The sequence below is a fragment of the Martes martes genome (assembly GCF_963455335.1).
Source record: "Martes martes genome assembly, chromosome: 3".
NCBI classification, from domain to species: domain Eukaryota; kingdom Metazoa; phylum Chordata; class Mammalia; order Carnivora; family Mustelidae; genus Martes; species Martes martes.
In genome coordinates, this window is record NC_137890.1 from 63579710 (window position 1) to 63591739 (window position 12030).

Sequence of the window (12030 nt, forward strand, 5' to 3'; positions counted from 1 at the left end):
GTAGAAGGAAAAAATGTGCATGCATCAAATGTTAATACAAGCTAACACTTTGAAGATGGGCTAGTACTCAGCCTCTGTGTGTGGGATGGAGTAAGTGGGCTAGCAGCAGGCCCCTCTGAGAGGGCCCCTGCAGCTGGTTGAGGCAGATCCTGTGAGAGATGAGGAAGACCCAATGAGGACAGGATAGAGCAGAGAACAGATGTTCTTACAATGAGGAGCTGAGAGGTCTTGGAAACCAGTGGATGTAGGACAAGAGGTAGAGGACAGAGTTGATATTTTTGACTACTTTCCTTGGCTAATTTCCAGAAATCGAGTTTGTTTGACTCTTGAGCCTTCTGGTGACACTGTCTATTGTAACTGTCCCACAATAATGCAAATGACGGTCAGAATCTTGGCTCACATTGACTGAGTTCCCTCCATGTGTGAGGCACCATGCTGACCTTTTGACATGCGTCATCTCATTTTAAGTTGTACAGCCACCTATGACGAAGGTTCTACTGTTACATTTCCTTTGCAGATGAGAAAATGGAGGCTCAGAGATATTAGACAACTTGCCGGAGATTGAACAGCTTTTCATGTGCTAGCACCCATGTGGCTAAAACATCAGGACGGCACCTTCCAAGATGAGGGACCTCACTAAATATACACTAAATATAAATGGCAACTCCTCAGTTTTATTAGAGTCCACTGAGTATGAATCTTTCTGCATAGTGTGGTTTTTGTGGATATTAGAAACATTGTCCCTTTTACAAACCTTTTATAAAACTTTAACAAGTTGGTAAGAAGTCTGTCAATCTCTGGCCTCCAATGTAGAATATTCTGTACATCATTTAACCTTGGGCTGAAGCTTCCTTTGGCTGTTGGGAGCATCCACCTATCATTCGGAGAGATTCTTGGGGTGCCAAGGTGAACAGCGTGCTCCATCTCCCTGGAGCGGCCCCATTCCATCACTGCCTGCCCGTCTGCCACCCTGGTCCCTGCTTCCAGGGTCTGCCATCTGCCGGACGCTTCCCTTGTCCTCTTCATGTTTGTCCCCCCAACTTCCTTTCCTATCACCTGAGTGCTCAGCTTCCGTGGGAAGTGTGTTGGCTTTTAATGGTGCAAAGAGCTGCTATGTGCCAAACGCCAGAGGCTGTGAAGTTTCTACAAGGTCCTTATTCACTCTCACCACCATTCTGGGGACATCTTGGGTTCGGCTTCTAGCAGAGAGCACTGGCTTAGCCAGGAGGCCATTTGCCTCTCCATGCTCACTGCTTTTGAGTGTGGAGCTGGGATATGAACTCATATCTATCTCATTTCAACCCTGTTTCCTTAAAGGGCAGGTAGTGCCATTTGTAATAACTGGGCCTAGGAGAAGAGTCTGCTTCCGGCCCGCCACGTAACAATCGAGACATAGTTGTAGCCTACAGCGGTTTGGGCTTGTTTGCATTAGAGCAGCAGGAAGCTCAAGGGGGTTGAGGGAGGTAGCAGAGTCCTGCATGATAGCTGGTGGGGAGCTCGGGCTCTGGAGACAGAGTTGAGGCCAAGCCCTTCATCTACACACACTTGCTCTGTGACTTGGGAGTAAGACCAGTACTTAGCTCCTCATGCTGTCAGGAGTCAATGCGATCTTGTCAATGATGATGATGGTGGTAGCAATAATAGCACTAATGGCCGTGGACATTTTCTGTTGGCTCACTCGGCATCCAGTGCTGCTCTGAGTCCTTCATGCACATTAACTCCTTCCGCTCACTTTGACCCTCTGCTGTAGGTGCCATGCCTTTTACCTCTCACAGACTGAGAAGATGGAGGCACAAAGTGCTTAGGCAGTGTGCCTGAGGCCACCCATCTGGGAAGTGGGGTTGCTGCGGTACAAGGAGAGGCCATCTTGGTTTAGTGCAGGGACATGGCCACTGTTGTCACCTGCCAGGTGGAGTGAGCCTTTCTCTCCCTTTGTGCCCCTCCCTCACCCTGTGCCCTTCTGTCCAGCTCAGGTCTAGGCACCTGCTGTCTTGTGCCGCCCCCCATCCCTTGCCCTCCTCCTCTCCACTCTCCCTGCTTGTCTCCTCCTTCCTCCCACCCCTTCCTCCCATCTCCTCCCTTGACTCACTCCCTTTCTTCCAGTCCCCAGATGACCCCTGACACTAGAAGCTGGGACTGCTAACTCCAGGTTAGCCGGCCATGGCTGCTGGCATGGCATGTGTCCCTTGGCACATGTCCCTTCTCCCCAGCAGCCACGTCTGCCCCAAGCACACAGCCTGCTGCAGAGCACGAGTTGCTACCTTGCCACCAATTACACCCATGTATCATAATTGTGCATTTTTTCCCGTGAAAGCCAAATGATGAAGCTAATAGGGTTCATGCTGAGAACAGATGTTCTTATTTCTGCCCAGATGCTGTACATGGCAAGGATCCTCTGCTTCTTTTGTGCTTTTATTTGAAGTGTTGCTGGTTGAAAGGTTCTCGGGAAGGGCTGAAAAACCATGCTGTCCTTCCAGTAAGGAACTGGGCACAGGTCTTGAGGGGGTGTGAAGTAGCCATCCTTGGCATTTTACAATCCATCTGCTTCCTGAGGACATAATCCTGTTCCTATTTGAAAACTGCTTTTGCTCGCATTTTATAATTAGGCATTCAGATTTCACTTTTCTAGTTGTTTTAATCTCAGGCTAATGTGACAGTTAACAATTCTTCCATTTTCTGCTTTATTTCCTCTTCTCTCCATACTTGGAATTCATGGAAGGTTTTTCCTTCTCATTAAGAATGCTGAAAGACTGTGATAGTGTTATTCATTCATTTAATATTTATTGAATGCCTTCTATATGCAAGGCACTGGGGTATGAAAGAGACCAAGTTTCCACTTTCTTGGGGATAATGTTCTGGTCAGGGAAGACAGAAAATAAATAAACAAATAAACAAGCTCATTTCAGATTGAGGAAGTGCTATGAAAAAATGGAGCAAGATGGAAGAAATAGAGATAAACTGGGAAGTGAGGGTCACTTTGTGTAAAGTGGTCAAGGAAAGTCAGTTAAGTTGAGGTAAGGGGAGAACATTCTAGAAAGGGACACATGCAAAGGCCCTGGGACAGGTAAGAGTGGGGGAGTTAAAGACACAGGACAAAGGCCAACATGGTTTGGCATGCTGAGCATGGGGAAGGGAAGTAAGATAAAGTCAGAGGGGTGGGCAGGTACTACATCTCATAAGACCCTCAGTGTTCCTATCTACTCCCCCCCCCCCAAATAATTTTTTTCAGTCAATCCATAAAAGATGACTAACTAAAAATCTTTCCCTAGGATTTTCTTGTGAGTTCTGGTCTCCTTTCTGGACCACTGGCAGATATTCCATACCAGTTTCCCTTTCACCTGATGGGTTTTGGTAAAACTCTCTTAAGTTGTACTTTGTCTTTGGGCTGAGATGGAGGAGGAGGACAACAGAGACTCATCTAAGCCCCCGATGTCCATGAATCAGGTCGCAGTGGGCATTTCAGAGTCATGCATGCCAGTGCCCCAAAACTGCTCTGGTTAATGATACACTGTGTTGAGACAGAGACTAACTCTTGCAGCTTTGTTTACTTTGCACACATGTACATACAGAGAGAGGTCTGTGTTTAACAGTGCTGTTAACGTCAAGGAGCAGCATAGTGATGCATGACCACTCTAGACAACAACTCTGGCTCTCGGAAATACAGTCCTCTTCTTTTCTGCTCAGAACTGGCAGAGTGCAGAGTTCCATCATGGGGTAGCCCTAGGTCACCTGTGGCTATGTCGCAAGCATGGTGCTGGGGGCCCTCAGGCCCCCGTGTGGTTCCAGGTCAGAAGTAGAGGCTGGGGTCTTCTCATGGAGTCAGGGGCCTCTTCTAGAATGTACCAAACTTCCCCAGATGCTATTTACAGGCTCAGCCTGTCTATGAAATCTGAGCTTATCACTGTTCAAAGATGAGAGGAGGTTAGCTCAACAATCTACCCAGTTTCATTCAGGAGGAAACTATAAGCAAACTAGATCTACATGCAGTCTAGAGACACACTCAAGAGGGACATTTTGATGGGACTCTGATGATGGTGCTAACTTCCCCCCACACAGGCATTCACGGGTTTCCACTGGCCATTCACTAAAGCCAGTTCCTGAGCATCTACTGAAGTCCACACCACACTGCCTCCATGGATGTGCCTGTCAATGGCTACACAAACCATCAGTCAAAAGGTGCTTCACCCTAGCTAATGGTGGAGGAGGGACTGGGATGCACTGGGTGAGAGAAGCTCAAAGAAGAATGCAACGGGCTCTCAAACTTCTCAGCAGACAGAAAATAATCCTCTGATTCACAGGACACCTGTCCCACCCAGGACCACAGTGGGCAGACTGGGATTGGAGAGGACTCCTCGGGGCACAGAGACCTTTAAAGGATTGGAGGAGAAAGAATGGAACTCTGAATATTTCTGGATACAATTGAAAGAACTGGTATAGGACACTCAGAAGCCCATGACAAAAGTCTTCAAACACTTACAGTGGACAAGAGTGTTAGATTTGTTCTTTGCCACCATGGAAGGGAGAACGACACCAATAATAGCAGTGACACACTCCTGTGTGGCAGGAATTGAGTGGATCCTATATACCAGGACCTGGCTGTGCTCTACAAGGAGTTCCTTGACCAGCCCTCACTGGTGGTTGAAGTAAGTAGTACCTATGACCACTTTACCCATTAGGAAAAGCTTAACTCAGGCACATGAGCTTAGTTAAGCCTCAGCCCATGGTCACACAGCTAGCAACATGGAGAGCTAGGATTAGACCTTTGATCTGGCTGACTCCCAAACCCATGCTGCCAATCAATGCATGGTGTCACCTTGTGCCTTAACACAAGGAAAAACATTCTCAAATAATGGAAGGAGGATGTGTGAGCTCCTTGTGGTTGGAGGTGCTCAAGTTGAGATGGTGTCATTCCTCAGGGAGATTTGTGGGCAGAGATGTGGCTACATGATGTCCAAATCCTCTTCCAACCCTGAGATGTCACAACGGTTCAGGAGCTAGGGAGTTGTGAGCTGGCTTATTCCCAGCTGAAAAGGTGGAGGGCCCAGCAAAGGCATAGGCTTGTCTGCTCAGATATATTCTGTATATTTGCCACTGTGTTCCAGTGAGAGCCTATATGTATGTTTTCCATTCTGTTTTGCAGACCTCAAACCTGTCTGAATTGTCTGAAATCGTCTGAAACTACTACAAGCTGATAAGCTTGACTTCCCCAGTTCTGAACTGGGTGATCCAGGCAGAGAAATAGTGGGAGGCGGGGACTGGCACAGATAGATTAGTGTTCTGGGCAGAGAATAGACCAAGCATAGACCTGCTGGTCTCACAGACCCGCCTGAGCCCCCACCTTCAGACATGCTTTCTTTTGGGTCAGACAGGTGGGACCTCCTTTCCCACATGCTGGTTGTATAAAATAGCAACTGATAACTATTAGCCTGAACCATTGGAAACTGCAATATTTATAGGTTAAATTGGCTAAAGATAGTATTATTAGAATAATAGTAATAATGCCAGCAATCAAGCAAGTAGTGGCATTGATGTTTACTCATTAGTACTTGGATCTACAAAGGATCGTGATGTGTTCTTATTTTCTTTGAAGGTCTCATTTCTCAATTGATAGCAGACGGGTGGATGAGGGAGGGAAAGCATGCTTTCATTTTCTGATTTAATGAAATTCTGGCTCTCTGATTTCAAACAGCCTTTTTTATGTTAACATGGTTCGTTTTGAGAAAATACTGGTCCTTTGGGATTTCTTCCTGCTTCTCTTCTCTTTCTCTTCATCGAATGGTGCCACAGTCTAAGGGAAGTTCAGGTAACATCATGGATGAGGGGATGGAGTCCTCAAGGGTGTCCCTGGGTCCTTGCTGGCCTTGCCTGAGCTGGGAGTCCTCTGACCCGCTACTGGACAGCCTGCATGTGCTGCTTCTGCGGGTTCCTGCGGACACCTATGGACTGGGCCCTTGCCCCTGCCTGGAGAGTCCTGGATCTGTTGCCTCCTATTCCTGACTGTCTTCTTCCTCATCTTTTGGTCTTTGTAGTGCTGCTGAGATCCCTGGGGGCTGGTAAGCTTTCCAGCATGTTCTCTCTGCCTGCCTCTAGCGTGTGAGGCCCCGGGAGTCTGCTCCCGTCCTTTCGCTCTGTCTGCGCTTCTCTGCCCACTCCCTATCACAGTGGGTACACTGGATTCCAATGCAGTCTTTCGGCCTGTGCCCAAGGAAGAAGGACCCTGACCTCAGTGTGCTGATAGTTTCTCAAACTACAGAGAGCTTCTAGGAGTTTCATCTCTCCCTGTCCCTCTCCAGATTCACTTGAATGGTAATGGGCAAAGAGTAGTGGGGACCCTCCTTGAGCTGACCAATGCCCAGTTCTCTCCTCTGTTCCTGTCTTCTCCTTTTTCCCTTTGGGGTAGAAAGAGATCCCCTTAATATCAGATCACCCTCTTTTCCTACTTGATGGAAGTTTTCTGCTTATTAATATATGTGTGTCTACTTTATGACTTCTTTGGTCTAGCTGGAATGAACTTCACCCTTGCTTAGGAATCAGCATGAGAAATATAATAGGATGCATTTGAGAAACAGTATCCTTGATGACTACAGAAAGGTGAAATAGGTGCCAATCACTTTGATTCGATTCTCCTAATAGCCCTGTCTACAAAATCATTTTATGGCTGATACAACCCAGGCAGAGAGATGGAATGATTACAGAGTAATTGGTGCTGAATTTAGACCCAGACCTCCCAGAATGTAAAATGTAAGGACTTCGCACTAGCTGTAATCATCACATGTCTAAAATATTGTTAATAATGGGGTTCCTGCGTGGCTCAGTCAGTTGAGCATCGCACTCTTGGTTTTGGCTCAGGTCATGATCTCGGGGTCCTAGGACTGAGCCTTGCATCCATCTCTGTGCTCAGTGTGGAGTCTGCTGGAGATTCTCTCCCTCTGCTCCTTCCCCTGCTTGTGTGCACACACACACTCTCTCTCTCCAAAATACATAAATAAAATCTTTAAAATATTGCTAATACATCTATCACATATGTCTATCATACAGTTGTGCTTTTGGTGGGAACACCGGATATTCATATATTTCATAGAGCATCACTCAGAGGGAAAGAGGAACCTCGACTTTTAAAATGTAGTATTTCAGCATTATTATAATATTGTAGTATTTAATAAAATAAGCATACTACTGATGTAATACTTCAACTTGGAAAGTCTTGTGCCTTGTCTTACCATCCCCAGGCTCAGTTCCCTACCCCCACCTCGGCAGGGCCCCTCTGATCCCGTGAGTCTCTCTGCCGTCTTTTGGGTGGGCCTGCTGTCATTAGTCCCAGAAGTGGGTTGGCAGAGCTGGAGCCCTGCATGCTGCTTTCCTGTTCAGCTCCACAAAACCTAGTGCTGGTTTTGTTCTACCCCTGCGGTGGCTGAGAGAAGCTACCGGCAGACGGACACGGCCAGCAACCAGAAGTGGAGAACGTTGTTTTGGAGTCAAAGTGATGGTGAACCATGAAGCCCAGAAGCAGGTGGGAAGAGCAGCAGACTTGGCAAACATTGCCACTCCCGCAGACCAGCTGACTGCCCCTGGGAGCCCAGAAAGGAAAAGACTGCCACATGCCCGGTGCCTGGCCTGGACCTCACATCAGGCCGTGAGTATTGTCCATTCTGAAGGTGAAGTTCAGTGATGAAGGCATGAGTGCGGTGTGGGTCTGACTGCACTGGCTTCTCACTATGCCCGTGTTTCAGCCCAGAGTGGGAACTCGGAGAGACGGGGCCGGGGCAAGATCCTCCTGGCTGCCTTGGTTCACGAGGACCTATCTCAGGCACAGGGTCCATGACTGCTGTGGGCCAGAAGGTCAAGGACAGTGAGTCAGACCTGAGTGTTGTGGGTGCAACTAGATTTAGGGCATCCAAGGGAAGCATCACTGTGTTAACTCATAGTAGAGACGACATTTGAGTTGGCTTCTGAATAGTGAGTGAGAGTTTGCCAGATAGGAAGTGGGAGAAGGTATTCCAAAGAACAGGAAACAGCAAACACAAAGGTGTCAGAGCAGGGAAGTGTGCCGTGTGTGGGATCTAGAGGACACTGTGTGGCAGGGCTGGTACCCATCACACCATGTGTTCTTGGGAGGTTATATTTCTTGCTCCCAAGGGCACTTTTGGACATCATCGTGATGACAAATGTCTGCTCCCTTGCTTTTGTCCCTGACTATTTCCCAGCCCCTTTCTGAGTGGAGCTGATGTCTCAGTTTGACCTCTGTCCACAGACTCAACTCCCCCTGACCCATAGCACTGACCAAGCACTGACATCTGTCTCAAAGGAGCTCTGGTTTGGTTTGGGATATACTTGATCTTTCTCCTGGGAAGACTTGGGCCTGGTCCTCATAGACTCATGCATGGATAGGCCTGTAGCCCAGGGTCCGGCCTCATTTAACTGATCTTTCTCCAAACATTTGAGTCCTTTCTTTGAATTTAAGCTCAATGACAGGAACTAACACATGCTGCAAAACTTCTGTGGAGCAGTTGCCTCCAAATGGATCCATTATTTGTTTAGAGGAGCTACTTTCTTCATCATTCTCTGAAAAAAATCCTGAATCTAATTATTTATGGTTTCTAAAATTGTCTCTGTCTCCATGTGTTGGCTCTGAGGCTTTCTCTCACTTACCATTGTGTATACTCTGTGCTCTAAATTACTAGCGCGAAGCCCATTCCTTTGTGTGCTCCATACTATGTGAACATTGGGGGTAGTTTCCCTCCCTTTCTCCCTCCCTTTCTTCCCTTCCTTTCCTTTCCTTTCCTTCTTCCTTCCTTCCTTCCTTCCTTCCTTGAACACCTACTATGTGCTAAGCACTGGAAATATAGCAGTAAGCAAGACAAAGCCTCTGACATCATGGAGCTTAAGTTTTAGTGAAGGAAGACTGATAATACCCAAATAAATAAATCAGTAGGCAAAATATTTAAAAAGAAAAGATTGCTACGTTAGAGAGTATCTGACAGGCGGTAGACAGAGTGGTCGTGGCATGACCTCTCCGGGGAGGTATCATTTAAAAAGAGAAACTAAATGATGAAAACAAATGGGGGAAGCACTTTCCAAAACATGGGAGTGGCAAGAGCATATGCCATGTGGTGGGAGGCAAAGCTTGGAGGCTTGTAAGGGGCGGTGGGGCATGCCATGACACAAGGTAGTGGACAAGAGCCCAATTTTGGGGAACAAAGCAAGGTTTTCACATTTTGTTCTAATGGCACACTATGTTGAACTGTGTTATGTGCACTCTATGTTAGTTGGGATGGAGTAATAGAAAAATGATTGTGTTGAAGGGCTCAAAGACTATACTGTGAGAATGGAGGCTTTAATGAGGGTAAGAGGCACATTCAGAGACAGGAACTCCCCATGCTTTCTGCAGGGTTCTGGGGGCTAGGGGGAGACAGACAGTTTTCATCTTAAATGTCTATCATCAAGTCAAACCCATGAAACCATCCAGAGGATAGAAATTGCTACCAACCCTTTGGCCTGGTAGCATCATTTCTTTCTTGAGAAGGGTGTGTGTGTGTGTGTGTGTGTGTGTGCACGTGTGCATGCAGGGAACATGAACTATATGCCAGGCTGAGCTCCTGATTTGCTTTCATTTTAAAGCTCACATCGCACATTGGGTGGGGTATTTTGAGATGTCAGCTCTGGCGAAGACCCAGTGCAACTGCAAACAGGGAAGAGGTACCTACAGGTCCCCAAGACAAAGCACTTTCAGAACAAAAGTTGTCAGTATCTTCTGCAGGTCTCTGCCGTGGCTTGCATGAGCTGCAGCTCTTTCTTCCAAATTTCATTTAAGAAATAACTTTTTTTTCTATTAAAGACTTACAACCAACAGCCCTGGCATAGACTTGTTTTGTATCAAAAGCTCACCCACTGAAGATGGCCCTCCCTCGTACATTTGTGCTGCTGCATCCACGGAAGTTCTGTGAACAATGAGGGAAAGCTTCTTTTGCTTCTCAGGTGGGCTGGACCATCAGATGATGCAGTTACTTAAAAAGTCATTACATGTGATACTTACCTACACAAATCGAAGTTGCCTTAGTACAACTGATTCTGAGGCCAAGAGAGCAACTGCCCTCCATCACTACTAGCTTAAAATATCAAAATAGCTGTGACTTTATTAATTGATTTTTGCATTTTGTAAATACTGGAGTGCTAATGTTTTGTAATATTTTGTAAATACCGGAGTGCCATGCTATTACCATGGGGGAAAATGGAGGAAAATTACTCCCAAGTAAAAGATAAGAAAGAAGATAAAAGGAGAGGGGTAAAGGAGTCCCGGGCAGTTCGGAAGACTGCTGAACCCAAGACAGCCTCCTCTGGTGTTCAAGCATCAATATCTTTATGCCTGTGTTTGACAGTTGTCACAATTTTATCTATTACATATATACAACATAGACACAACACGGACATATGCACAAACATAGATGTAAACTTATATAGACACATATGCATATACAAACACATACATATCCATATGTATTGAACTGTTGATTACAAAAGCGTTTCACAAACATTCACTCATCCAGTTAATTGACAGATATGTGAACTCTACAAAGTGCTAGCCACTATTCAGGGCAGTAGGAATATATTGGTGAACGAAAAAGATGAAATTTCTGCCCTCATTGAGTTTCCATTAATTTTAATGGTTCTGGGGTATTCTGTCAGAAGCTGATACCATATGTGGCTGAGCCGTTCTCCTGTCTGGAGACCTTCCAGTTGTTTCTCATAATTATAGAAGATCCTTAACTTAGGATGGCGCCAACTTAATGATTTTTTTGACTTTACGATGGTGTGAATACCCATTCAGTAGAAACCACACTTTGAATTTTGCATGTGGATGTTTTCCTGGGGTTAGCATCATGCGGTATGACCCTCTCCTGTGTTGCTGGGCAGTGGCCGCAGCCCCCAGGCAGCCACATGACCACGAGGGCGAACTACCGGTACACAGACAGGCACTCTATATCCATAGGACCACTCCGGTTCTGGACCGTCAGTGTAGTAGTCAATAAATTGTATGTGATATTCAACCCTTTATTATAAAATAGGCTTTGTGTTAGATGATTTTTACCCAGCTGTAGGCTAATGTAAGTGTTCTGAGCATGTTTAAGGTCAGCTACGCTAAGGTATGGTGTTCGGTGGGTTACGTGGATAAATGCATTTTCAATTTGTGATATCATCTACTATGATGGGCTTAATGGGGACATAACCCCATTGTAAATCCTGGAAGATCCGTAATAAAAAATGTTGCACTAAGCATCCTTGTACATTTTTGTTGTATGTGTGAGCATGTATCCATAGGATAGATTTTTTTATTTAGAACTTCTACAAAAAGTTATTCCCCCAATTAAAACCTTAGAAATGAGTTTCATTATGAATTATGGATTTTGATTAATGCAGTTTTGCCAAATCCGGAAAATAATTTTAATAGAAGGTTAGGGGAAAACTCCTCTGGGGTTCTTTTTCTACTTCCTTGCCTTTTGCCATATGCCAAAAAAAAAAAATTTTTTTTTTTAAATTACTTCCTTGCCAGTAACTGCTTTTGGCATAGCCAGAAGCTGAACATCATGGGGCGGGGGGTGGGGGAAGGCGGAAAGGAGCATTTGGCTCCAAATTGCATAATTTGGCAAGTTTTCCTACTACGGTAGTCATGTTTTGCAAGATTCGGTGAACTTTCTAAAGGCTGACTCTCCATCAATAGTTTACAGAATCAAAATCATGACAGCATGGCTGCCTCTCTCCCCCTTGACTCGTTCCTCTCTGGCCTGTAGTTCAGGCCTCTGTGGAGTTCATTTTTGGGGTTCTTGCAGTGTTCTCTCACCCAGTGCTGTAGGCCTTGCTTCTTCTTCATTCCCGCTTGCATTTAAGCCCTTTCCCCTTCTGCGGCAACTGGGTGGCTCAGTCGGTTGGGCGTCTGCCTTCAGCTCAGGTCATGATCTCAGGCTCCTGGGATTGAGCCCTGTGTTGGGCTCCCTGCTTATCAGGGAGTCTGCTTTTCCTCTCCCTCTGTGCCCT